This window comes from Apodemus sylvaticus, chromosome 14, assembly GCF_947179515.1.
Source record: "Apodemus sylvaticus chromosome 14, mApoSyl1.1, whole genome shotgun sequence".
NCBI classification, from domain to species: domain Eukaryota; kingdom Metazoa; phylum Chordata; class Mammalia; order Rodentia; family Muridae; genus Apodemus; species Apodemus sylvaticus.
The window spans coordinates 45,387,009-45,395,211 of NC_067485.1; the positions used below are offsets into that span (position 1 = coordinate 45,387,009).

At 46.1% G+C, this 8,203-nt stretch overlaps 7 non-coding genes across 7 annotated transcripts; 3 read left to right on the forward strand and 4 right to left on the reverse strand.

Annotated features, from left to right (window-relative positions):
* Window positions 1–363: 363 nt before the first annotated feature.
* On the reverse strand, window positions 364–445 carry Trnal-aag (transfer RNA leucine (anticodon AAG)). The gene has a single exon. It is a non-coding gene; the product is annotated as a tRNA-Leu (tRNA).
* An 83-nt stretch (window positions 446–528) lies between these two features.
* Trnal-aag (transfer RNA leucine (anticodon AAG)) lies at window positions 529–610 on the reverse strand. The gene has a single exon. It is a non-coding gene; the product is annotated as a tRNA-Leu (tRNA).
* Window positions 611–882: 272 nt separating this feature from the next.
* Trnam-cau (transfer RNA methionine (anticodon CAU)) lies at window positions 883–955 on the forward strand. Its single transcript has one exon. It is a non-coding gene; the product is annotated as a tRNA-Met (tRNA).
* Window positions 956–2,365: 1,410 nt separating this feature from the next.
* Window positions 2,366–2,438, forward strand: Trnak-uuu (transfer RNA lysine (anticodon UUU)). The gene has a single exon. It is a non-coding gene; the product is annotated as a tRNA-Lys (tRNA).
* Window positions 2,439–2,831: 393 nt separating this feature from the next.
* Trnam-cau (transfer RNA methionine (anticodon CAU)) lies at window positions 2,832–2,904 on the reverse strand. The gene has a single exon. It is a non-coding gene; the product is annotated as a tRNA-Met (tRNA).
* A 3,613-nt stretch (window positions 2,905–6,517) lies between these two features.
* Window positions 6,518–6,590, reverse strand: Trnaf-gaa (transfer RNA phenylalanine (anticodon GAA)). The gene has a single exon. It is a non-coding gene; the product is annotated as a tRNA-Phe (tRNA).
* A 581-nt stretch (window positions 6,591–7,171) lies between these two features.
* Window positions 7,172–7,243, forward strand: Trnae-cuc (transfer RNA glutamic acid (anticodon CUC)). Its single transcript has one exon. It is a non-coding gene; the product is annotated as a tRNA-Glu (tRNA).
* The last annotated feature ends 960 nt before the right edge of the window (window positions 7,244–8,203 follow it).

Consider the following 8,203-nt stretch of genomic DNA (forward strand, 5'->3'; position numbering starts at 1 on the left):
GCCCCCCGAGCGCCGCGCGGCCGTCTAGGGACAGCGCGAAATCAAGGGGCGGCGGGCAGGCGGGACGCGCCGTGGTCCGTAATGCGCTTTTGTTGGAATCACTCCATGCGGTGTCCTACGATCGCCTTTGTTTCCTGTGCCATTTCTTAGACACAGCTCAGACGAGCGCGGTTCGGGGTCACAACGAGGCGAGAGGGCTGTGCTGAGGACAAGAGGCGGGGAAGAGTCCGCTTCTTGGGTGGCCGAGGCTGGACCGTGTCTAGCCGCAAGACGACTCTGGGAAAGCAGTGGTAGGAGAGAAGAATCCTGGCTGATCAAAGGGACCAAAACTGTGCTGTCCAATAGAGATCACAAAAGTACAGTTGGCAGTGGTGGGATTCGAACCCACGCCCCCGAAGAGACTGGAGCCTTAATCCAGCGCCTTAGACCGCTCGGCCACACTACCTCTTTGCCTAACACTTTGAACCATGGCAAAAGACCACTTAGTTTTAATAAAGCCTACAAAAGTTAAATCAAGAAAAGAACTGCTGGCAGCGGTGGGATTCGAACCCACGCCTCCGAAGAGACTGGAGCCTTAATCCAGCGCCTTAGACCGCTCGGCCACGCTACCCACGCTGTGGGTCGCTTACGTCTGCGCTTCCTGGAGTAGCCGTAAGGTGCCAGGCTCCTCCCTTTGCACGCGGCTCTCCGCCGCGAGCTCTCACTTTGCACTCGACGGTCTATCGCGGAGGCGCAGGCTCTGCTCTGGCTTCGAATCATGAAGTTTCACCGCAGAGTTCTTAGGCGCTATCATATCACAACTACGGAACTGCAACTGCCGGACCGTCGGCCCAGCTCCAGGACCAGCAGGAATACATGATCACGGAGGCCCTGCCTACGGGCGCCTCCTTAGCGCAGTAGGCAGCGCGTCAGTCTCATAATCTGAAGGTCCTGAGTTCGAACCTCAGAGGGGGCAGCCTAAATTTTTTACAGTTATATATTACACTGATAGTGCATTAATAACACCGAGCACAGAGACCCAAAATCTACTAATGAAATGGAACAGGTGGTTTTGCTTGTGTAATACTTGTCTGTTACAAAATTATAAAATAGAGATTTTCATTAAGAATCAAACTCTCGACCTGTGTGTTGGAGCACACCTAGAATACTCCAACATTCGGGAGGCAGAGGCAGGTGCATCCCTACATGGCGGATTCCGAGGCTCAGTCTTTACAAACAATTAAGTTGACTAATTTTTCGCCATCCACACTGTTGGAGCCAGGAGAATTTTCAGGTGCCTCTCAAATATGCTTGGCATTTGGTTATTTCATAAATACCAAGGCCAGCAAACTCCCCCGCCCAGGGTATGGAAGAAAGGGAGGCCAGAGAGCGGGAGTGAAAGGTGTGCGGTGCGTGTGGTTGCGGATAAGGTGTGCGGTGCGTGTGGTTGCTGATAAGGTGTGCGGTGCGTGTGGTTGCTGATAAGGTGTGCGGTGCGTGTGGTTGCGGATAAGGCGTGCGGTGCGTGTGGTTGCGGTTTGGTCCTTTCCGCGCTTCTTCCGGCGTGGCTTTACCATCGGATCCTTCCACTCACGACACCCCACGTGCACAGTGAAACAACACTAAAATATAAACACAAACCACAAACCCTTCTGGTCCACTCTCACCAGGGCCGGGCTCTCGGTCTTCCCGGGATTTCTAAGTCAACCGAACGGCAAGGCTCGGGGAAAATCTAAAAAACACCAAGGCGAAGACGACGAGTGTCCCGGGTCGGGTTCCGTGCGCGGCTCTCGGGCCGCCCCCGCCGCGGGCTCGGTCGCCGCCGCCGCCCCCACGTCGGCGCTCGGAGGAGCGGGCGGGAGGCGAGGCAGGAAGGGGCCGACTTGCTGTGTGCTCCCTGCTTGTTTGTGTTTGTGTTGGTATGTTTGTTTGTTTCTTCGTCTGTCTGACTGTCCTCACCTCCCCCGTTTGTGTCCCAAGCGTCCGTCTCATCTCAGTACGGACGCTGTCACCGGCTGAAGCAGCTCCCCTGTCCCCACCCTGGCCAGCGCGTGGTGCCCTTCCTCGGAAACCCTGACCTCTTCCGCACCCCGCCCAGCAAGCGAGCCGCCATTTCCTGCGATTGCTGTCGCTGCATTGACTTAATTGGGCATCACTGTCTGCCAGCTCGGTCCTTGCTGTTACATAAGGGGCGAGGATTTAACACTGAACACCGCAGGAAAAAAGTTCTCGCTTGGAGTTTGCATTCTAGCGACAAATAACAGGCAATAAAACCTTAAGTCAGTTGGCCAAATGTAAGATGAAAAATAAAAAAGGAAAAGAAAAACAAATTGGCTTAAAAAAAATGTTTCTTTCTTTATTCACTCAAGAACACCAGCTTACAAGAGCCCGGATAGCTCAGTCGGTAGAGCATCAGACTTTTAATCTGAGGGTCCAGGGTTCAAGTCCCTGTTCGGGCGCTACTGTTTTTCTCCTTCCCGGGTCAGTATCTGTGTAGTGAGGGTCGTATGTTTCTTTCTGAAGGGTTTCTCAGCCACTAAACCAGGTATTTTGGACAACTGTGTTTAGCCAGATCATAACATATATCGAGTGTATAGTGGTAACGGAGGTCCGTATCTATTAGGAAAGGAGGACTTCAGGTAAAATCCAGTATTAGCTGTTCGTGTGTGCGTTCTTATTTTCAATAAGTTAAGTTGATGGAGAGAATGCTGTTTAAAGAGGAAACGTGAATAGAAGAACAACATCTGGAAATGATGTCAGGCAGCTCATGTTCTGGAATTCAGGAGGCAATTAAGAGACAGTTTGGAATTTTTAACAATGTGAATACAGCCAGAAAAGTAAAGAAAAAGAACTGCCCCCTCTGAGGTTCGAACTCAGGACCTTCAGATTATGAGACTGACGCGCTGCCTACTGCGCTAAGGAGGCAAGTGGCATTAGAACTGGAACATTTCTCTGTAGTAATATATGCACGCTACTCTTTTCTTTTCTTTTCTTTTCTTTTCTTTTCTTTTCTTTTCTTTCTCTTATTTTTCTCTCCTCTTCTCTTCTCTCCTCTCCTCTACTCTCTTTCTTTTTTTTTAACGTTAGCTCAGATGGTATTTTTAAAATTGCCCCTCTCCCCGGCCCCCAAAATATCTCAAAGACTCAACACTTCCCCAAAACTCAACTAGATAAAAAAAGAGTCATTTTGATCCTTTTGCTCCCCCTCAGGACATATATGCAAGGGGTTGTGGACTTAACAAAAGCGTTTCCTTCGCCAGTCACTCCTCACCCTCTTTGCTGCACATCAAATATACAAGGTCGGCTTCCTAAGTGCCGTAGCCTTCTCAACACACTGCACGCAGTCTTCTTACTACTTCTCCGTCCAGGAGTCCAAAGGACACAAGAGGGCACAAAACTTAATGAATAAATAGTTCTTTATATAAATTCTTGGGAATCTGTTAGTGTGACAACAGGAAAAAGTTAAAACTCGAGTTACCCAGATTTGCCTGGAGGTTGAACTGGTTTCACACCAGTATTTCTCTAAATCTTAGTGTCTCCCTCGGATTTGTGAACTGTTGAGTGTTTGGTGTTCTGCGTCAAGTGCAGAAGTTGGCGAAAACACAGAAACCATTTAAAATATTCCCCCCCCCCCCCAAGCAAAGTGGTTTTGTTGTCTCTGTCTCTGCTGTTGTTGAGGACCCGGACTTCCCATTTATAAAGCGTGACAAGTGTTATAAGTATTACAGTGTCTAAGCGTTACACGTGACCCAGTCAGGGATCTTCAGTGCCCAGTGTTAGTGTGTGTAGTCCAGTGTAGTCCTGAGTGATTACCCGTGTAATGTAGATTAACTGCTAGTTTGTATCAGGTAATGTAGACAGTGCTAGTTTGTACCAAGATGCTGATAGTTTATTTTTGAACTCTATGAATAGGATGACCATATTTTTCAAGAGTTCAGATAATGAAGATGAGAAAGATTATCATGCAAATGCCAGCATCACCAACCAGACAACACTGGAAAACTCTGATTATCCTATTTTAACAACAGACAGAAGGACACACAACGGGATTATATAGATGATACTGGACTGAATCTCTGAGCTTGTAAACCAGCCCCAATGAAATGTTGTCCTTATAAGAGTTACCTTAGTCACGGTGTCTGTTTTCGGCAGTAAAACCCTAACGAAGACAGAATCCTTGGCTGTCCTGAAACTCACTCTGTAGACAGGCTAGTCTCAAACTCATGGAGATCCACCTGCCTCTGCCTCGTGGATGCCAGGATTAAATCCATGTGACCCTTTGCATTACTTACACGTTTGATGTCCTCATAGCCTATGCCATTGCACGGCGTGTGATTTGCTTACTTAGGATAGCAAGACTTTCTATTTTTCTTCAGGGTTAGGATCACTTTTCAGATTTATCAAGGAATAAATGTGGTTCTTATTAGTTTGGCAGTATGCAATCCATCAAACTGAAAGGGGCTCCAGTACGGGGCCTTGAAGGGAGGAGGCTTTGTAAGTGCAAGAGGATGACTAAAGATGAAATGAGCAACAAGAAAAACGATGAATCTTTTCACGTTTCCTTCCCCTGTGACTAAAGCAGGTCTCCCCTTATCATACTGGCTTGTGTTTTACACTTGTTTATCTGGATTGTTTCAAAGCTCTGTTTGATTGCTTAATAGAACAAGTGACTCTGTTTCGATTTGGTCTATTGGGAGGGACCAAGGGCAGAAAGGAACTCAATTCTGAGCTATGGCTTCATACATTTTATTTAGGGATATCCTATTTAACGATTGTGACAAAAATTCATATGCTGAAAAAGGAAAGAAATAGCTTGGAGTTGTTTATTTTTTCAGACTGGCTGTTTACACTAGCAAAGGGATGGTCTCCGCGTGTCGTTCCCGTCACGCTGTTCTCAGGTGTCTCTCCTGCTGCCCTGCCCATGTCATTTTTGCTTGCTATAGGTAAAACTCTGAGTATTTATGGTGGTTTTTTTGTTTTTTTGTTTTTTTTGGGGGGGGTGGTGGTGGTGGTCAGGGTTCTATTGCTGTGAAGAGACAGCTACTATGGCCACTGTAACTCCTATAAAAGAAAGCACTTAATTGGACTGCCTCAGAGGTTTTACTCCTTTACAATCACGGTCATGGTGGAAACAAGGAGGCAAACAGTCTGGTGCTGGAGAGGCAGCTGAGACGTCTCCATCCCTAACGGGAATGAGCCCAGGTCGAGCGTTTGAAACTCCAGAGCCCAGCCCCAGGGAAACACTCCCAACACGGCCGCGCCTCCAAGGAGCGAACATCTGCCAAGGAGCGTCCAGCTACCACACAGGCCCCATCACTGTGCAGCTGGGTTTCCACACCGGAGTGAGGCTGGGAACCCGAGTGATCCAGGCTCCGTAGGAGTAGAACCTGGGCGGAGGCGCGGCTTAGTGTCCAGGGCCGGTCCGTCCTGCGGTGGGGCCCTGATTTGATCATCACTTATTAACAAAACAAAAACCAGAAGAAAATACCGTCATAAACTTTACCCTAGGCTGAATTCAGTTTGCCATTACTTAAAAAACAAAAAAGTCCTAAATACGTATGATTCACAGAGACAGTGGTGGAAATGGCCGCAGGAGGTGTAAAATACCACAAGACAGTCAGAAGAGAGTTATAATTATTACCTGTTTTGTTTTTGAGACAGACTCTTACCTTATAGCCCTGGTTGGTCTGGTATTCGCTGTGTAGACTGGGCTGGGTTTGAATTCATAAAGATCCTCCCTGCCGCTGCGGCCTGAATGCTCATGTCAACACAACCGGGCACAAGTCTTATTTTTGACTTTTTGGTTGTGACCCTTCGTCTTTAACGGCAGAGCCCAGTATTTTCAAGGAATTATAAACCATCTCTGCTTAAGCAGTTTTCTTGTGTTTTTATTTCGTTTATATTATTTTATTGTTTAGCATTCTTGTGTATTTGTGAAAGGACAAGAGGTAAAGTTAGTATCAGGACTGTGACACTGGACTGTGTTTTATAAGGTATTGTTGCAGGAAGCAGTTAGGCAACAAATCGGACGTTTTTGTAATCCTTGAAAAATATATGTGAAATTACTTAAAAGTAGAAAAATTAAATAAGAATAAAAATACAGCCCATGAGAAGCAACTATTTCTAAAAAGTTATAGTAATAAAATGATGAAATAGAATCACCATATAATACAGGAATAAACGTGTGGGGGGAGTGGAGTCTCTGCTGAAGGGGCAGTTGTCAATTGGCTTGCAACCCACGAAAATTAAACAGGACCAAAAAAGAGCCACAACATGTGGAAACTTGGAAGTTGGTGGTCATGATCAGTTGGATTGAAGGGCAGCCTGTAGCTGAGTCTGTCGTGATCTATCGCCATAAGACAAGAGAACCTGGGCTGGCTTCACTTAAAGCTTTTGAGATTTTATGGAAATAAATAAGAGGTGAGTTCTGAGAAACGGAACTTTGAAACGAAACAGCTCAAAGACTAAAGGAAGATATAATTTTATTAAATAAAGCAAAACAAACAAAAAAATACCTGGAGAAAAGAAAGCACACGGTTGCCGAAACCCGGGATCGAACCAGGGACCTTTAGATCTTCAGTCTAACGCTCTCCCAACTGAGCTATTTCGGCCCCGCCCAGAAGCACTCTACGCTGAGTTCTAATGACTTTATCATGTAGGCCCAGGCTGGGCGTGACCGAAAAACGGTCACGCCTACAGCGTCACTTAGACACTCTTAAGATTAACTAAGAATTTCGATGTTCAAATATCATATACCTTTCTATATCATAAAGAGAAAAGCGAGGAGACAATTTAAATTACTCTTTAAAACTCTCCTTCCTTAGCGCCGAGAGTGGTGGTGCACGCCTTTAAACCTAGTATTTGGGAGGCGGAGGCAGGCGGATCTCTTTACATTCAGGGCTAGTCTTCGTAGAGTTACCGCTCAGGACTGAGACACTGTCTCAAATAGTGCCTTAATGATCTTGCTCATATTGAATATAGCAACGTGTAAATATATATTTTCTATAATGTGTTCTGGGTCAATTCCTACATATAAGCAGGGGGGCATCGATCCTATCGTACTCTTTTATATCTTCTGAATTTGGTTTGCTGGAATTTGCGGTTGGTTAAATGAATAAATCTAAAATGGACACACCGGATAGGCATTTGGCGAATGAAGGTCATAGTTCTTGAAAGAGGAACGCTAGCAGTTTCCCTGGTGGTCTAGTGGTTAGGATTCGGCGCTCTCACCGCCGCGGCCCGGGTTCGATTCCCGGTCAGGGAATATGATATTTTGTCTCTCAAACTTTTTTGACCTCTCAAACTTTTGTTTGGGTCGGACCACTGTCCAGTAAAATGATCGTTTTCCTAAGTGCGCTTCAGTTTTGTATCCAATGTACTTGTGCTAATCCAACGACAAACAATCAACTTATGCAATTTTATGTTTTTCAAATTTTTACTAATTATTTGATCCTGTGAAGACCGAGATTTTTTTCCCGAATGTTCAATGCTCTCGCTAGAGGACTTCGGTTCTGTTGCGAGAATCCACGGACTATTCCTAACAGGCGGTTACTCCACTTCCAGAGAACCCAACGCTTTCTTCTTTCCTCATGGGCACCAGACATCCACGCGGCACACTGACATGCACGCAGGCAGAACAGACATATATTTAAATATAAACAAATAAATCTTATTATATTTATTCGTAGTGTTTGTGCCTGAGTGTATACATGCCCCGCCTGCCCGCCCGCAGAGTTAGAGGCGGTCCTGAGCTGCCCTGTAGCGGTGAGCCGGGAACGCAATCCTCTAACAAAGCAACAAGTGTTCCTAATTGTTGGGCCATTGACTCCCCCTTTTCCCGTTACTTTCCTTTCTCCTCCCCATGTCTCCAGGCTTTAACATTTAAAAACTCATGCTAGAAGGATGATTCAGAGAGAGGGAAATTTCGCAGACCATTTTCTTGAGAAGCTGGCTAGGCTGGTACCGCGCGTTGTAAAGATAAATTGTAAAGGAGACGAGTGGGAACTCGCTGTGCTTCCCAGCGGCTGGAAGTTTCCTGGTGGCTGAGGCAGGAATCCCTTAAATGCATTGATTGGTAAAAAGCAGAAGAGGTCAAAATTTCTAGGGTCCACCGGCACAAGAGCACTGTTTAAAATGCTTTAAATCGGTTTTTCTAAAGAGAGGGAACATTGAATTCTCAGTGCGTCGTATTTAGCTAGGATTCTAAGACATTTTATATCAAGGG